The sequence below is a fragment of the Panthera leo genome, chromosome A1, assembly GCF_018350215.1.
Source record: "Panthera leo isolate Ple1 chromosome A1, P.leo_Ple1_pat1.1, whole genome shotgun sequence".
Classification (NCBI taxonomy): Eukaryota; Metazoa; Chordata; class Mammalia; order Carnivora; family Felidae; genus Panthera; species Panthera leo.
The window spans coordinates 212,077,471-212,096,791 of record NC_056679.1 but is presented as its reverse complement, the minus strand read 5'-3'; the positions used below and the strand labels follow the sequence as shown (position 1 = coordinate 212,096,791).

General features: G+C 39.0%; 1 long non-coding RNA gene and 1 pseudogene across 1 annotated transcript in view; one reads left to right on the top strand and one right to left on the bottom strand.

Annotated features, from left to right (window-relative positions):
• The window catches only part of LOC122227775, a 151,915-nt gene extending 132,684 nt beyond the window's left edge, over nucleotides 1-19,231 (bottom strand). Inside the window, exons 1-2 of the long non-coding RNA XR_006206220.1 lie at nucleotides 18,273-19,231; nucleotides 16,590-16,686 (exon numbers count right to left, since the gene is read on the bottom strand). This is a non-coding gene — a long non-coding RNA (uncharacterized LOC122227775). The remainder of the gene's footprint in view (nucleotides 1-16,589; nucleotides 16,687-18,272) is intronic.
• LOC122227765 lies at nucleotides 7,132-7,444 on the top strand (annotated as a pseudogene).
• Nucleotides 19,232-19,321: the final 90 nt, after the last annotated feature.

Here is a 19,321-nt window from a genome sequence, read left to right as displayed (position 1 = left end):
CAAAAGCAAAAATAAACTATTGGAACTACATCAAAATAAAAGGCTTTTGCACAGCAAAGGAAACAGTCAACAAGAGGAAAAGATAACCTATTGAAATGGAGAAGATATTTGCAAATGATACATCTAATAAGAGGTTAATATCCAAAGCATATAAAGAACTTATACAACTCAACACACACACACACACACACACACAAAAACCAAATAACACAATTAAAAATGGGCAGAGGATTGGGGCGCCTGGGTGGCGCAGTCGGTTAAGCGTCCGACTTCAGCCAGGTCACAATCTCGCGGTCCGTGAGTTCGAGCCCGCGTCAGGCTCTGGGCTGATGGCTCGGAGCCTGGAGCCTGTTTCCGATTCTGTGTCTCCCTCTCTCTCTGCCCCTCCCCCGTTCATGCTCTGTCTCTCTCTCTGTCCCAAAAATAAATTTAAAAAAGTTGAAAAAAAAAATTAAAAAAAAAAATGGGCAGAGGACTTAAATAGACATTTTTCCAAAGAAGACATTTAGATGGTCAACAGACACATGAAAAGACACTCAACATCACTCATCATCAGGGAAATACAAATCAAAATCACAATGAGATATCACCTTAAACTGTCAGAATGGCTAGTAATCAAAAAAAAAAAAAAAAAAACCCAAGACATAACAATGTTGGCATGGGTGTAGAGAAAAGAGAACCCTCATGTACTGTTGGTGGGAATGTAAACTGGTGCAGCCACTGTGGAAAACACTATGGACATTCTTCAAAAAATTAAAAATAGAAATATCATAAGATCTACTAATTTCACTACTAGGTATTACCACCCCCACAAAAAAAAAACTAAAACACTAATTTGAAAAAATATATACACCCTATGTTCATTGCAACATTATTTACAACAGCTAAGATATGGAAGCAACATAAGTGTCCATTGTTGAATAGACAAAGAAGATGTGATACACACACACACACACACACACACACACACACACACACACTGGAATATTACTCAGCCATAAAAAATAAGATCTTGTCATTTATAACAACATGGATGAACCCAGAGGGTGTTATGCTAAGTGAAATAAGTCTGGAGAGAAAGACAAACCTATATGGTTTCACTTATATGTAGAATTTAAAAGACAAAACAAAGTAGAAACAGACCCATAATACAGAGAACAAACTGATAGTTGCCAGAGGGGAGGAGGATGGGGGAATGGGCAAAATGGGTGAAGGAGAGTGGGAGACACAGGTTTCCAGTTACGGAATGAATAAGTCGTGGAAATAAAAGGCACAGCATGGGGAATACAGTCAGTGGTATTGTAATAGTATTGTATGGTGACAGATGGCAGCTTCACTTATGGCGAGCATAGCATAACCTATAGAGTCTTCCAATCACTGTTTGTATACCTGAAACTAATATAACAGGTGTCAACTATACTTCAACTTAAAAAAAAAAAGCTTATATGTCACAAAGGATAGCAATGTAATTTAACCTTTTCTTTTTTATTTTTTTAACTTTTTAAAAAATGTTTAATGTTTTTATTTTTACATATATATATTTGAGGCACAGAGAGAGAGAGAGAACACAAGCAGGGGAGGGGCAGAGAGAGGGAGACAGAATCTGAAGCAGGCTCCAGGCTTTGAGCTGTCAGCACAGAGCCCGATGTGGGGCTCAAACTCATGAGCAGTGAGATCATGACCTGAGCCTGTCAGACACTTAACCAACTGAGCCACCCAGTTGCCCCTAATTTAACCTTTTCTTGAAGCCACAAGGTTGTCATCATAAAGATCTTGTCATTTTACAAAGATGTATAACATAGTTTTGATTTTTTTTTTTGAGTCTAGCATTTTTTTCCCCTTATTATAATCAGGCTATCTGCTATGGCTTCTTATTTTAATAGGCCTGCCTCTTATAGTTCCGTTTCTGTTTCAAATCCTGCAGACTCATCTAAACCAAGAATTAGATTATGGTTCATTATGAATCATGTTCATTAAGAATTGCATGTTAGATAAGGTTCAAAGGATGATATAGAAATTAATGTTAATGGGTTTGATGCAGAGACCTTAAAGCGATTTCACTTTTCAAAGAAAGCCCTTTTCAACTTAACTTTCTATTCAGGGCCATGTTAAGAAAGGAAAACCTCAGGTTGCTAAAGTCTAAACTTCAGATAAGCCAGGTGGTTGTGAATTTTGATTTCCATTTTCATTCACAGCTACCCAATTTCTTACATTCTCCTGTGAATTATTTTCAAACAAGACAAAGTAGTAATCTGAGTAATGTTACTTTTTTGTTCCAGTGTTATTGGTATAATTTTAAGTCATAGAAATTTGTATAATCTAGCCCCCAAATTGCTCTTATTAATAGTTCAGGAAGAAAAAGAAACAAAAACCATTATCAAAGTTGATAATTGATGTAAAACATCATTTCCAAGCATTGTTCAGTTTAAAGACAGGAAAGTCCCCTGGACTAGAAGTCAAGAAATTGACTAAGTCATTTTATCTATCTAGTCCAAATAGTCTGTTTTTGTTTTTAATTAACTGACATGATTGAACAAAAATGATTTTTAAGGTCCCACTCAGCTCTCAGATATCCTGGCATTTAAAATAAGATCTGAATAGCACAAAATCGATGAGAGAGCGACATCTAGTGGCTTCTTAGTTTATACACATCCCGACTAACAATTCCAATGAATTACTGATTACTACAGTAATCACTGATTACTACAATCTCATACATTAAAATATTTAGAATTTTACAACATAGATGAATCTAGACAGTCATCTAGTTCAAACCTCTCACTTTACACTCATGACAACTGAGAACCAAAGTGGCCATATCCTTGCTTAAAGACACACAGCTAAAGGTTACCCAAAGTCTACTGACTCTAAATCTGGTGTGCTTGTGTTTTACAATTTGATGTTCCCCACAAAAGCCAACAAAGGCAAGAAACAATACCATAAAATACCAAGGAGATTTTATTCCTTTGTGCAAGATCATTATCTGTTGATGGTTATCATACTGTTTTGTAATGTTTGTTTACATGTTTAACTGACCCCATTCATTAGTCATGAGTTTCATGAGGCTAGGGACCCCAGTTCTCACTCATTTTTGCAGCCCCAGCACCTAGAGTTATACTGAACCTATCATTCAGGCTCAAATCTATTATCTTTCATCTATCTACCTAACTATCACTCAAGGTTTAATAACATACCATCAATACATTATTTTTAAATTCATTGAGGAGTGTGTAATTTTATAAAATAAGAATGTAACTGTATTTTACGTGTGGCCAAAAACAAGACAAATTTAATGAACTATTTTTTCCCAACTCTCTTTTGGAAAACTACCTGTCTCTATTCCACATCACTCAGATGGGGCTGACCGAGTCTTTCTCAGCCCCAGAAGTTCATGATCTAGGGCTGGCCAGTATCACTTTGTCTTCTCCCTAGCCAAAGTGACTGGTTTGGGGGCTTTTCTGCTGAAGCCACTGGGAAAGATGCCTCCTCTTTGTCTGGAATCTTGAGCTATACATGTTTAAAGATGACACAGACTTGGAATAGTCAGTGGCCATTCTTCCTGCCACATGGAAAAAGCTCCCCTAAAAAGAGAGAGCAGATGAAGGAAAACAGAGATAGAGACAGTGGCCTGGCATTTTCAAATACCCTGAATCTGGCCATGCATTTTCTTTTTGCTTAAACTATCTTAAATGGGCTTCTGTCCCTTGAAAATAAGTGCTGATAACACTAAAATATGTGGCTTAAAAAGCAATTGAGGACAAGTCTTTAAAATTTAGTTCCCAACTGTTTCCATGTAAAACAAGGCAACAGTATCACTTGATGTGAATAGAAAGCCATATCCTAGATATGAAATATGAATTATCTCTTCCTCTTTCTCCAAATGCCTGTAGAATGCATTACCTGATTCCATAATTGAATATTTATTGATAGCCTCTATGTTGAGATATTTTACTTCTTTAAGCATATTGTGAACTTCCCAAAGGTACAAATCACAGAATAGCTTAGAACAGATCAGGGCCCCTGGGTGGTTCAGTTGGTTAAGTGTCCTACTTCAGCTCAGGTCATGATCTCATGGTTCGTGGGTTCAAGCCCTGCATTGGGCTCTGTGTTGACAGCTCAGAGCCTGGAGCCTGCTTGGGATTCTGTGTTTCCCTCTCTCTCTCTCTGCCCCTCCCCCACTTTTGCACACACGCACTCCCTCTCTCTCAAAAATAAACGTTAAAACATTTTTTAAAAGATGATTCTTTTTTTTTTAATGTTTATTTTTGACGGGGGCGGGGGGGTCAGAGAGAGGGAGACACAGATTCTGAAGCAGACTCCAGGCTCCGAGCTGTCAGCACAGAGCCTGATGTAGGACTTGAACTCATGGACCATCAAATCACTACCTGAGCCGAAGTCAGACACTCAACCGAGCTACCCAGATGCCCCTAAAATTTTTTTTTAAAAAAAAGAAAAAAGCAAGCACTTAGTGAATATTTCTTAATGTGTATAAGGTCTAAATTGTGTATAACTATTTAGTTATATATAACATCCTCAGAAAATATTTTATGAGAATTATTTCAAATGAAGAAAAAAGAATTTCCTAATTAAATAAAACTTGCAATAGGGAGAGACTTATTATGTAATTTGCAGAATTGCCTCCTAAGTGGTTCATCTCATGTGGCTGTGGCTGCTAGTTTCCCACTAAAATCTGTTCTTCCCAACAGAAATTAAGCCAGGTACGTGACTATCCAGGTAGAGACTGAATTCCCCAGCCTCCCTAGAAGCTATGTAGCTAAGATTGGACCAATGGGACATGAATAGAAGTGATTATATGCCACTTCTGGGTCTGGACGTTACAAAATTTAGCTTGAGAAATTTCATTATCTTTTTTCCTTTTTTTGTACATTGAAATACAGAAGTGCCAGTAACGCATACAGATGAGAACAATGCTCTATGCCAGGAGTCAGTAAACTATAGTCCACAGACCAGCCACCTGTTTTTTTTTGTTGTTTTTTTTTTTTTGTAAATAAAATATTGGAACACTGCTAGTCCATTTGTTTACATAGTGTCTATAGCTGCTTCTGCACTACAGTGACAGAGTTGAGTAGTTGCAATAAATACTGTATTGGCCTGCAAACCTACAATATATACTATCTGGCTCTTTCAGAAAAAGTTGCCAGACATAGGGAGTCACTATGGCTAGGGGAAAGCATAAATGTTCCACCATGGTCTATTTGGTTCCAGAAAGGTTATACCACCAGAGGGCTCAACTTTAATTGACCCTGAAAGCTGAGAGGAACTGAGCCAACTATATAGGTCCTCAAACTAGCTCAGTGGCTCAGATTGAATTCCCAGTATCAACCCTGCTAAGGCAGTTCTTGAGAAGATGAATTAGGATTATCCAAAAATTCAATGGGAAGGTGTAATAGTTAATTTTGTGTGCCAACTTGACTAGGCCATGCGGTGCCCAGACATCAGTAAAACATTTCGGGGGTTGTGTCTGTGAGCACGTTTCTAAGTAAGAAAAACATTTCAATGAGTAGACTGAGTAAAGCAGATTACTCTCCCTAATGTGTGTGGGCCTCATCTAATCAGTTGAAGGCCTGAACAGAACAAAAAGGTTGAGTTAGAGGGAACTCCTCTTGCCTGATTTATTTGAGCTAGAACATCGGTCTTTTCCTGCCTTCAGACTCCAACTGAAATATCAGCTCCTCTTGGGTCAGAAGATCTCCTTCCGGCTTTCAGACTAGAACTTACACCACTTACACCACTACTTTCCTAGATTTCCAGCTTGCTGACTGCAGATGTTGGGACTTAACCTCCATAATTACGTAAGCCAATTCCTGATATTCTGATAACAAATCAATCTCTCTCTCTCTCTCTCTCTCTCTCTACACACACACACACACACACACACACACACATCCTATTAGTTCTGTTTCTCTGGAGAACCTTAATACAGAGGATATTTAAAAGACATATATGTTAATCACCCATATATTCCTATACAAAACAGAAAATATGTTTCTATTCATAATCACAAGTCATCATAATTGCATCACTAGGTAATAAACTATAAGGGAAAACATGGATATGTGCAGATTGTGTGTGTGTGTGTGTGTGTGTGTGTGTGTGTGCAGATTTGTTTGAAATAAAAATAAGCTGGTGGTGTCATTCAGTTAGAAAACCAGAATAGCCTAGAACAGGTGGTCCTTTACCAATAAGCACTCAAAGTCTACATTTTCAAAAGCATTTCCAGATTATTACCTTAATACACAATTTTCCTTTAGATTTGATCATGTCCAAAGATATGCACAGGTGGAGGTTCATCCTTTCAGACCAGTGTTCTCAGTTGGGTGTGATTTTGCCCCCACAAGACATTTGGCATGTCTGGAGACACTTTTGGTTGTCATAACCAGGAGAAGGATATTACTGGCATCTTGTGTGTTGCTGCCAGGGATACAGCTAAGCATCCTACAATGCATAGAACAGCTCCCTCCCCAACAAAGAATTATTTTGGCTCAAAATGTCAATAGTGCTGAGGTTGAGAAAAACCCTGCTTTAGACAAAAGATTGTGCTATCTGAGTGAGATAACATATCAAAGTCAAACAGTCATTTATTTGGTGAAAATGAATTCAGAACCTTTCCTGGAAGCTGGTTTTCATGGAGAAAAGTGCATAGAAGAATGTGAGGTTCCTGAGTACCTTCAGGGAATGGCAGAGGTACCCCACAAAGAAATGAGAAGGGAGAAACACCAAAGACAAATTACACACATTTACAAATTTACAACTCACTTTAGTGGAAAGCATGCCCTTTGGAGAGGAGGTTCAGAACTTCCAAAAAGCTATTCAAATTCAAATTCCTAGGAGGCAAGGAGCCTATGATTTCTTGTGTGCATCAAATTTGAGCTTTAGTTTCTAGAAGAACTCAATTGGTTCTTCTCTGACAAAATTAAGCAGAAAACTATGAGTTAAAAAGTAAAGAATCAATGCCTGAGCTGTGTCTCTAGACCAGTGTCTCTAAGCCCTGGGTGTCAGACACCAGGCATTAAACCCACCCTCCTACCCCAAGAGGGCACTGTGGTAACTAATGCTTAAAACCTAGCTTAACTTGCTCTTTCTTTCCGTGCAGATAGCCTTCTCGCAGCCATGGTGAATGTTGCTAAAACCCACTGGACTTTCTGCAAGAAGTGTGGCAAGCACCAAAGTGACACAGTACGAGAAAGGCAAAGATTTTCTTTATGCCGAGGGAAAGAGGCATTATGACAGGAAGCAGAGTGGCTATGGAGGGTAAACTAAGCCTACTTTCCAGAAAAAGGCTAAAACTACAAAGAAGATGATGCTGAGGCTTGAATGTGTTGAGCCCAACTACAGATCTAAGAGAATGCTGGCTATTAAGAGATGCAAGCATTTTGAGCTGGAAGGAGATAAGAAGAGAACAAGCCAAGTGATCCAGTTCTAAGCTTCATATTTGTTACATTATGAAGACAATAAAATATTGAGGTTATGTTCATTTCAAAAAAATAAAATAAAATAAAATAAAACCTGGCTTAACTTAAGTCAGCTTAACTCCAAGCCTCATGTATTACCGGGATCCTGGCAAGAACAGCTGGAATTCACAAACTGGGTAATTTTGAAGAAACTTTAATAAAAGGACTATTTCCAAAGATATGAGCATGATATAGGGAAAGCTCAGGAGATAGTGCACTACTTCGTACTAATAATACCACCTTTACTCCTGAAGGGGTATTTGGAGGGAGCATTTCTCTAACCACTGGATTCAGAGAGCTGCTTAGGAAGGACAGCCTAATGAGGGCTATGACATTCAATCAAGGGATGCAGCCAGGCCATGAAGACCCTAAAAGAAAGCAACTGAGAAATAAATATATTCGTTTCACTCCCTTTGCTTCTTCTTTTTTAAAATTTTTAAAAATGTTTATTTATTTTTGAAGGAGACAGAGCATGAGTGAAAGAGGGGTAGAAAGAGAGGGAGACACAAGAATCTGAAGCAGGCTCCAGGCTCTGAGCTGTCAGCACAGAGCCCAATGCAGGGCTTGAGCCCATGAAGGGTAAGATCATGACCTGAACCAAAGTTGGATGCTTAACTGACTGAGCCACCCAAGCGCCCCAGCCCCCTCGCTCCTACTGATCACCTTCTGGTGCTTCTCGTCAACAAAATCCAATGGGCACTGAGAAAGCAAGAGGATCATTTGATGAAGGTCAGTGTCTGAATCCATTCAGGCTGCTGCTGCTATAACAGAATACCATAAAGTAGGTAGGCAGCTTATAAACAACAGAAATTTATTTCTCGTAGTTGGAGGCTGAGAAGTCCAAGATTAAGGCACCAGAAGATTTGATGTGTAGTGAGAGCTGCTTCCTGGTTCATAGATGGCTGTCTTCATGCTTTATTCTCACACGGTGGAAGGGGTAAGAGAGCTCTCTACAGTCTATTTTATAAGGGTATTGTCTAATTTGCTCATATTGCCACCATAAAATGCCATGGACTGGGTGGCATATAAACATAGAAATTAACTTCTCACAGTTCTGGAGGCTGGGAAATCCAAGATCAAGGCACCAGCAGATGTGATGTCTGGTAAGAGCCATTTCCTGGTTCATAGATGGCTGTCTGCATGCCGTGTCATGGCGGAAGGGGTGAGAGAGTTCTTTGCAATCCTTTCTATGAGGACAACGATTCCACTCATGAGGCCTCCACTCTCAAGACATAATCACCACCCAAAGGTCTCACTTCCTAATACCATCATATTGGTGGCTAGGATTGCCACATAGAATTGTTGGGGAGACACAAACATTCAGTCTATAATAGTCAGTCTCCAAGTCAGACCCAGGGGAAGAGTAGGAAGTAGATCTTGAGGAATGCATTCTTGTCCTTAATTCAAATGAAAACTTTGTGTCACCAATACATAGCAACCATTTTATTCTGATTGATACCCATTCATTCACGTTCTCACCTGAAAACTAAATGTTAGCCGGCATCGTTATTCTTCATATTATAAGGAAGGGTGGAAACAATGAGAAAAAGAAAGTTAAATAATATCTAGCACAGCTGCTACAATCCCTACTTCTATAGCTGCTCACCAGCCTAAAGCTGGTAATCACGGCTGTCTTCTTCCCCCACTTACTTCAAAGTCCCTTTACCTTCTGATAGCATCTCAGCTGGATTCTTTAATTGGTAGGGATATCCAAATAATTTATTTCCATGGTATATAAGCCTTTGCTGACCTTGTCTTTATTGGACTGCCACAGTTTTACATTGAACAGGACTATTTGTCATGGCAGTATTATGAGGTACTCTAGTGATTCTCTGGGTCCTAAACATAATCTTCCCCATACCCACTGTAGAGTGGAAACCCAATTTCCTATTAACTAACAGGATTAGGCATCCTGGCTAGTACAGGGAGGTGTGGAGAAGGTAAGGAAGTAAAGCTAGATCCCAAATAAGGAAGACCACTTCCTTCTGCCTCCACTCCATACCACTACAATCCACTCTCTATGGGACAGAGTGACAATCCTAAAACAAATCTGATAGGCCCATTCCTTCTTACTGTTCTTCATTGCTCCTGGTAAAAAAGTCTGAACTCTTTATATATTGGCCATTATCTCTAAATTCTGCCTTTCTGTCCAGGACTTTCTTTTACCACTGCCCCATTTCTATGTGGGCCCTTATAGACACACAATTTTAAACATCTTTCAGTTTTGTTTTGTTGTTTTCCATGTGCTGAGATTACTCTTCACTTGCAAGATTGTCATTCAGCAAAGAAAAATTACAATTGTGATCTAAGTCCATACACACACACACACACACACACACACACACACACACACACATATATATAAAGAAACCAGGTAACATAACCTATTTGTCCTTGAAAACCTTTCTGGAACAATTAGCCAATAACATGCTATGTATTCAACCCTTGGTAAAGGTGCAATGCCTAATACAGTGACATAAAACAACATTTCTGTCTTCAGTTAGCTTTATAAATAATATGGAGACAATATTCTTAAACATTAAAATAAAAACTAAAAATGATAAAAGATATAAACACTAAGATCAAAATGAAACAGAAGTGCCTTCATATGCTTTCATATGATCATCTATTGTTGCCAGGAAATAACTTAATGTTGGGGTAATGGAGTTTGTGAGAGGAAGAAACACAGATTTCGGAGACAAATAGACCTGTGGTCCATTCCTAGCCCTGATTTTACTAACTGTATAATGAACAAACCACTTAACTCTCCTAAATCTGTTTCCTCCATGATGAAGTACTATGCAGAATAATTAAGAGGATTAAATGAGTTGCTCAAAAGTAGTTGCTGTTATTAAGATGAGATTTCTACCTTGAACACATATATTTAAGTGAAAGACATCTAGACTGGAACCCGTTAAAAAGAAAAACACAGGCCCAAGATGGAGTCACTTATGCTACACCAAATCCCCAAACCAGGGCTTAATACTTAATCTAATTGCAGTTTCAACCTCCTTCAGAAATGTAGTTTTAACAGAACAATCAGGAATTTTCTGGTCAGCCCCAATGAGGTCATTTGCCAGGCAGGCCCCTTCCATCCCCCAAAGGATGATGAGGTAATCTGATGATAAGACCCCCAGGCCCCCCACCCCACAGACTCCCACCCCTGCTCTCAGGGAAAGTGACCTTGGTTGAAACATTTCTTTTTGCTAATGACTTCTTGTCCCACCATTCTTCCCATAAAACCTTTTCCATTTTGTTCTACTCCTCTGGAAGCTCCCCTCTACTTGCTAGATGGGATGATGCCAGATTCATGAATAGCTTAATAAAACCTATTAAATCTTCAAATTTACTCAGTTGGATTTTTGTTAACACCCTTGATATGTAAATGACTATCCAGCAGATAGAGGGCCCCTGACTGGTGAGAAGAATCCCATCTCTATCTATCTTGGAGGGAGAAAAGTCTCTGGAAAGAAAGTGGCTTCTGGCACCTTATGAGTAATGGGACGCACGCTGGTCCTATAGGCCTGCTTAGAAAAAGGGTGAGGTGGGATACTGAAAATGTGCCTCTCAACTGCCATGAGGCATATTAAGGTCTTCAATATTTGCTCGATTTCAAGAGAACTGTGTACCCAATATGTGCTCTAGAAATACACGGTAACTATGAGTTTGCTAAAGTCTTACACTAGGCTTTGAGAGATGGCAATGTTTAGATGGATCTGAATGGTAAGTACATGACCAAGTGAGCATAGACCAGGACACAGAAAAACAATATGTCAGTTTTCCTGGGGTACCTCTATTTCACTGAAAGTTAAAGGGCAGAGAAGAAACATAAACTGGAAAGCAATTAGGACCCAAGCTGTGAAGATGTTTTAATGCTAGGATAAAGACGACCATTGCTCCAGGCAATGAAAGACCATTGTAAGGTTCCCAGCAGAGAAGAAATAGGACAAAATTGAAGATTAATTCAGAGGGATATATCAGTATAGTTCCTAATGAACCTAGAATAAGTCTGAGAGGGTAATTAGCTAGAACATTCATTTCCCCAAACATAATTCACTTGTAGAGCCTTTTAGAGTTTGCAAAGTACTTTTCATACATCTACTTTCATTTAACTATCCCAACATGTTCCAGAATCATGTGTTATTCTTATCCTTATTTTATAGATGAAAAACACATACATCACACAGGGTCCCACCAGAGAACAGATGGCAAACTTGAATTAGAGTAATTTAAAGTATTTATTTACAGCAGGTTATAAAAGGATAGTCGAGGTGTAGAGAACCTGGGGCCAGTAATAGTGGGAAATCTGTAACCACTCCTAGGCCAGGAAGGGTGAAAAAAGCCAGCTGTACTGGAACCTACAAGCAAAGAGTTGTGTAGAAAGAAGTGCCCTGACATGAGCAGTGACCTTCAGCAGTAAAACATCAGCTGGCCAAGTCAACCTCCTCTCATGGAAGTGCTGGTGGAATAAATACCATGGTTTTGTTCTCTGCCCTCCCATCTCCTGTTGAGGGTCCCATAAATTGGAGGCAACAAGAAACTAATGACCCGTAAGTCTATGGATACAGGAAAAACCTTTTCCCCCTCAACAGCTTCTCTAGTCTCTCCCCCATATGAAAAGTTTATGTCCCTAACACAAAAGACATATGAAATCCCCTAAGACTGTATGGCATCATGGAGCAATGTTGGTTCAATAATATTCCCTCATGATACCTAAATGTTAGCTACCCCTGGTATTCTTCATATGTGAAAGAAGGAAAAGTCAAGTGAAGGGGAAAAGAAAGAAGTGATGTAAAACATAATTGCTACAATCCATACTTCTTCCTAATCATAAAAGCTAAGTTGGTAATCATAGCACCAGAACCAGCTTCATAGGTGTATTTCCTGTGTGGCCAAATGGAGCCCTGAATTCAGAAGGGCTCTCTGAATTAGTTAATACTCTCCTATTGATATACTGAAGTTCTTGATAATATTTGAGCAAGGGGCCCCACATTTTTATTTTGCCCTGGGTTCTACAAATTATGTAGCCAATCCAGCATAGCTTCCTTTTTATAGCATCTATTCAAGTTAACTTAGCCTTTGTTGAAATTTGGCTGGACAGGATTCTTTACCACTAGGTAAAAGTAGATGACCCAAACCTTCCTTCCTTGCCTTTATTGGGTTTTCCAGTGAGTAAAACATTAGGTAAGGAAGTACTATAAAATGGCTCGTCAATATTCTGGATTCCTGACAAAATCCTCCTTTATGTAGCAGAAACCTATTTGCCCTCTACTAATCAGGATCAGTCATTCTGACCTGAACAGCAATCTTTAATTCTGCCTGTAGGTACAGCAGCCTATGGAGCCCCCAAAGGCCAGGAGGCAGTCCCAACCAACTCATCTGAATCATGACTGTACCCTCTTAGGGACTAGGACCTTCAAAATGATCCAGCCCACAGGTATAAGAATGAGAAGCAAAAATTCTTCAGATGAGTTATTAAGGGCTAATAATGAGAAACATCTCTCCTTTGTCCTTCAACTTATGAATTCTGGGCATGGAGTTAAAGGCCCTATATACTGGCAAAAATTTAGGGCATATACCCAATGGTATACTGGTAAATGTTTAACAACCAGCTCCCTGGGAAAACAATAAGCCCTGATTTGTAGGATTTGCCAGTTCTAAGGTATAAATATTCCCACTATGGCTAATTTCAAGCTACTAATGTCTGAATGCTGAGTTAGGAACAGATATGCAGTATATATAGTATTTTACCACACTGATAAAATAGACAAAAATGAGCTCAAGAACATAGACAATATTTAATGTAGTAAAATAATTAGGAAGTGGTAAGTTTTTAATATGTTATCTTTTAAAATATATTTAATTATAAATTTATATAATAACTATAAATTATAAACATATGTGTGTATGTAGCCAAAATGTAAAATTATTTTAAAATAAAATTTCTAAACTTTTTATTTTGAAATAACTTTATAATTACATAAGAGTTGCAAAGACAGTACAGAGTTCTCATATGCCCTTCACCCAGCTCCCTCTAATATTATCATCCTACGTGCCTGTGGTACATTTATGAAAGCTAAGATATTGACACTAGTGCAATATACAAAATAAATTGCAGACTTTATTTGAATTTCATCAGTCTTTTTCACTAATTTTTTTTTCCTGTACCAGAATCCAATTCAGGATACCACACTGCACTTAATATAATTTAATTTTTAACCATGGCTATGCTTAACAACTGAAAATTCCTGAATAGTTTTGCAGTTGTTTATATTGTAACCAGAAGCTGATTTTTTGCAGTCGTTGTAATTGGCATTTCACTGGAACAAGCCAGGCACCTATCCTTATAAGCAGGTTGTATGGGCCTCCAAGAATGTCTGTGTCAGTTTTTCCTTGCACTAAACACTAGGCTGGGGTATTCTGTTAGGTACTGTAAAAAACAAACAAACAAACAAAAAAACCAATATTTGTTCTTTCACAGTGTTTTTCAGCCAACGTGCAGAATGATGAAGTACAAAGGCAGCTAAGATATGCACGGGCTATGGAGTAGTGCTGTGTGGTAGTTACTAGTTCTAGTTTTAGTACTATATCTAGGTATCCAGAGCTAGATCAACTGCACCAAATTCCATGCCTGCTTGCATGGTTTTGGAACTATATTTAAAGGAAAAGGGGGAAGCCTGAGGAAACTAACTTTTTTTTACTTTTCTGGTTTGTTCAGAAGTTTGATAAGTCACATGGCTTTAAGTAGGTTCTTGAGAGTTAAGAAAATTTAAAAAAAAATTGGTAGGTGTTATTGACAACAACAAAAAAAGAACACAGGCCTTTATTATAGAGAGAATATGATCTTCTGGGGGACTGAAGTAGAGAAAACATTCAATTAAAGTATTGCAAATCCAAAGGTAAAGAAAGTAATTAAATTTTTAAAAAGATATGTATATGAATTCTCAGTCGCAGGAAGCAGGTATCTTAGGAGACCCAGGAGAAACTAGGGTAGCTTGGAAAATATGCTTGTTTTACTTATTAAAAATGAGCACTGGACAACTGAAAGCAAAATAAAAGAAGAAAGGCTGATTATGCTGGAGGAAGCCAAGGTTCCCTTAAAAATTATTATATCAGAGGAAAGAGAGGAAAAATTGTATCTTTAAGGAAAGAATAAATACATATAAAATGGAGTAACTTCAAAATGTAGTACAGAAAGATATTCTCCAAAAAGGTAGGAGAGGGGCACCTGAGTGGCTCAGTCGGTTAAGCGTCTGACTACGACTCAGCTCATGATCTCATGGTTTGTGAGTTTGAGCCCCGCATCGGGCTCTGTGCTGACAGCTCGGAGCCTGGAGCCTGATTTGTATTCTGTGTCTCCTCCTCTCTCTGCCCCTCCCATGCTCATGCTCTCTCTCTGTCTCTCAATAATGAATAAACATTAAAAAAAATTTTTTTAGGGGCGCCTGGGTGGCTCAGTTGGCTAGGCGTGCAACTTCAGCTCAGGTCATGAACTCACAGTTCATGGGTTTGAGCCCCACGTCGGGCTCTGTGCTGACAGCTCAGAGCCTGGAGCCTGCTTCGGATTCTGTGTCTCCCTCTCTCTCTGCCCCCTCCCCCACTCATGATCTGTTTCTCTCTGTCTCAAAAATAAATAAACATAAATTTAAAAAAAAAAATTTTTTTTAAAAGATAGGAGAAAGCGGGGGTGGGGAGGGGTTCAATGTTATTAGATTAGAACAATAACTGAGAGCCACTGAAATCAAATCTAACAGAGGATGGAAAGCAAGGTCTCTAAACAAACTAGAATAACTCACTTATAAGAAACTAGGATTCAAATACCATAGAGAGTACCCTCTTCAAGGTATAGTTAGGCTATTTTGGAACTATCTACCAAAGATTGATAGTGTCATTGGAAGTGCCCTAAGAACATTTGGATAGATTTGAAAGGGAAACCAGAAACATTGGTGCAAAGTACTCCAAGAATTAGTGGGTGAGTTTCAAGTTGACAGTTATTATACCTGTGCCCAGAATGAACATCATCTTCTAAAATTGCATCAGCATTATCTTCTGTGCTATTATCTATACAGATGTATTTTGTATGGTATGAACATGCATGATCATTGGTGTCATTTCTAATGGAATTCACAATTTAATCATATTTTTTAGATTAATTGTAAGGAAATTAAAAGGAAAAAAATCCACATCAGTAGGGACCACATATCTGATAACTCTAAAGATCTTACACTAAAACATAAGCCAAGATTTATTTGGAAAGCACTGTCACTCCAAGTGTGATTGATGGGTAATTTTTACTGTAATAATGAACACTTTATAAGTGTAGTGTCACATTTTCCAAAGTGCATTCATGAAACAACGATTTCTGTTACATACTGTTAGAAGTTCAGCATCCCTGCCTCCTCTCCTCACAAAATTACTCCCACAAAAACTTAAGTGAAATAGCACCAAAATTTATTTATAGTGAAGATATTGCCAAATGAATCACAAACACATTTTGCCTTAGAGATATTACTCATAGCACCTGTCATGCTCAGCATCCCCTTCTAAAGGTGCCTACACTCCATACTGAAGAAAGTATCTGGTCCCTGCACCATGATGGCTATACCATATGACTAGTCCCTCAGCCACTGCTGAGTAGACTACGGGAAGCACCTGACTTTAAGGAACAACCAATCAACCCATAAGCTGGCCTGTAACTTATGATTATGTGGCTTGGTAATTAGACAGCTTCTCTGGTTCTCCTCCTTGGGAATTTGAACCATGATATATAAAGTAAATTGGTTAGCTGGTAAAAGGAGGAGGAGCAAGAGACAAGATTAACACATTCATGCTAATAGTGGAGTACTAGAGCTCAAAGTCACAACTTCTTGTTACTAGAGAGGACCTTGGATTTTGATTAACCATCAAACTATAGTCCCTGCAGTCTCACATGAGGCCCAATTGTTCAGTTTTCCCTGCAACCCTTGTGGCCTGGCTACATAGAGGAGATTCCTGTTCCTTTTCTACTTCATGTTGATTTAGAATAAGTTCCCCATTTGCCAAAATCACCAAGTGACTATTTCTTGCAACAAAAAGAGCACCTCTCCCCATTCTTCATGTGATCATATTTATACTTACCTGGCCACATCCCAGCTGAGTGTTTTTCTGAGATATACTATCACCAAAGCAGAACTTGCCAGGCATATTTTCCATTGTTGCACACTCTTTGTACTTCCTTTTTAAAAAATGTTTTTACATGGATGAATAAAAGATTATTAGATAATTTTGAATCTTCTTTAATTCATATTTTTAAAAAGTTGATTATGTGCAATCTTCTGTTATTTGTAGCACTATTTGTTACAGTTCATAAATAATTTTGTTTCACTTCTCAAGGTAGAGCTGTTGAGAGTCACTGTCCTAAAAAGTACCCAGGTTAGAGGGCATAGATTACAACACTGGATGTCAATCAACAGTTTTCTTCTTAGTAAATAGATAAAAGTTGAAAAACAACATGTTGTGCTCTAAATCTGGGATTGTTGGAAGCTCCCATTATCTTTGCTTAGCCCCTAAGCGCACATATGATAGGGGGAAAATCTCTTCCTAACACCAGAGGGCACTGTGCCATTGGGCTATCTCCCTGAGAGGTTCCCACACTGGGAGCTAATTTTTACAGCTTCTCCTACATTCCTGTAGCACATTCAATCTTTCAGAAAAGCCTTCTGCTCTTTCCTTTTTACCATCCTTTCACCAGGACTGTTCTGAGGTTGAATGAGAATAGGGGATTAAAAGAAGCTGCTAGAGGCCAAGTTGCACAGCAGTAAGAGGAATTTGCAATTGTTAGTCTATACTATTCTACCTCTAGCAAATTCAGTAATCTCCCAATCTTCTGGTCCTTGTTATCCTTACTTAAAATTAGGATACAATTCAGACAAATATATACAATGAGCATACCTAAATTGTTTTAGACTGGAAAGTAAAATCTTGTTAATTCTCATTCTAATTTAAAAATAAATCAGATTGGTGTGCTTAAACCTATTAAAGTTCTATATAACTCCTGGAACTTCTTTTTTTTTTACTTTTTTTTTTTTTTAACCTTTTATTCACTTTTGAGAGAAAGGGCATGAGTGGGGGAGGGGAGAGAGAGAGACACAATCTGAAGCAAGCTCCAGGGTCTGAGCTGCCATCACAGAGCTTGATGTGGGGCTCCAACTCACAAACCATGAGATCATGGCCTGAGCCCAAGTCAGATGCTTAACCAACTGAGCCACCCAGGCACCCCACTCCTAGACCTTCTTAAGGAGAATACCCACCAAGTACTACCAATAATCTACTCTTATCATAAACTTCCTATAGCTAGTTAGTTTAGGGAGTTTGGCCTCTTTCTTTCACAATACAAATTAAGAGGTAATTTTTCAAATAAGGTTTGTCTCAACACTTATTAATGCCCTTAACATTTATTGATAAACTGTGTGCCAGGCTTACATCTGCTAGATGCTGGCAAAAAATACACAAGTTGTGCTTCCTGATGTTTTCAATCTAGGAGACAATAAAAATAATTTTTTAATTGTTAAATTGAACTGATAGGTGCTACTGAGAGCTACATGAAACTACCAGCAAATGTAACAGAGACTTGCTCCATCCAGTTAAGGGTGGTCAAGAAATAGTTCCTCTAAGTAAATGATTCTTGAGATCTGACAAATAAGTAGGGTCTCAACAGGTAAAGGGTGTGTGGGGGTAGACAGGGACGGAGGATGGGGAGAATAATCTCCGCACGTACAAAAAAAAAAAAAATTGTGGGAGAACTAAGGGAAAAAAGCTTACTGTAACTCCAGTTCAGTGTATAGTGAAGGGGCGAGAAAGTTGGGCAATCAGAGGACTTCAAAGCCGTAACTATATTTATTCTAAGAGTAAGTGAAAAACCACATAAAGAGTTTTGAGCAGAATGTTGCCATGATCACATTTGTATTTGAAGACTATCCTGGCGCCACGTGAAAAACAAAATGCGGGGTTAGAAAGCTGTTTTTCTTTGTGGAAGGAAGACTCTCTAGGTGGCAGATTGTCGAGGATTAACGTTTAGAAAATATAATCCACACATCAAGGTGATGAAATACATAAACTATGAATGAGCTCAGTGCACTTCTGATTTCAATTTCGTAACTGTTTTAAATTGGCTGGTAAAATAAATAAAAATAAGCCCGTTCGATTCCAAACACTGGGGCTTATGCGCCAGATCCGTGGAGTCAGGGTGTTTATTTCCTTAAGTAAAGGTTTCATTGTATTTTCATGGGCCCAAGGAAATGCCCTCTGACGCATTACAGATTGGCGGAAGTAATGTATTAAGGAATGTCCAAAGGCGCCGGTCCTTGGATCATTAAGGCTTGGGTCTTGGGAAGCCTGGACTACCATGAGGAGAGCACCATTCACCGCTACAAACAGAGACAGATCCCTGGGACGGCCTCAGAATTCGGCAGTCACGCGAGGTCAGGCAGAGAAGAAGCCTTAGGAAACCTGGACTCTATTCCGGAATTCGTCCCAGTGACAGGGACAGTATTCAAGTCGCTGCAGACTTCCCGGAGGCTCAGGCCAAGCCCCTCCCACCGCTACGGTGGCTGAGAAGGTCCTTGACTAATAGGCCAAGTCTGCGTACGTGAAAGCGCAAGTACTTTGAAGACTTCTTGGCTCAGGGAGGGGTTAAATCCAGAGCCCGCAGAGAGTACGAGTTCAGCTCCGGCGGATCCCTCTTGCAGACTGCCGCAGCTTGGTTTCCTAACGGGCTGTCACCCAACAAGTTTCTCCATTGGTTTAGAAGCGAGGGCCCGCCTTCCACCGTTGTCGATTGGCTGCCCATTCTCCCAGAGGATTCGGAGGCG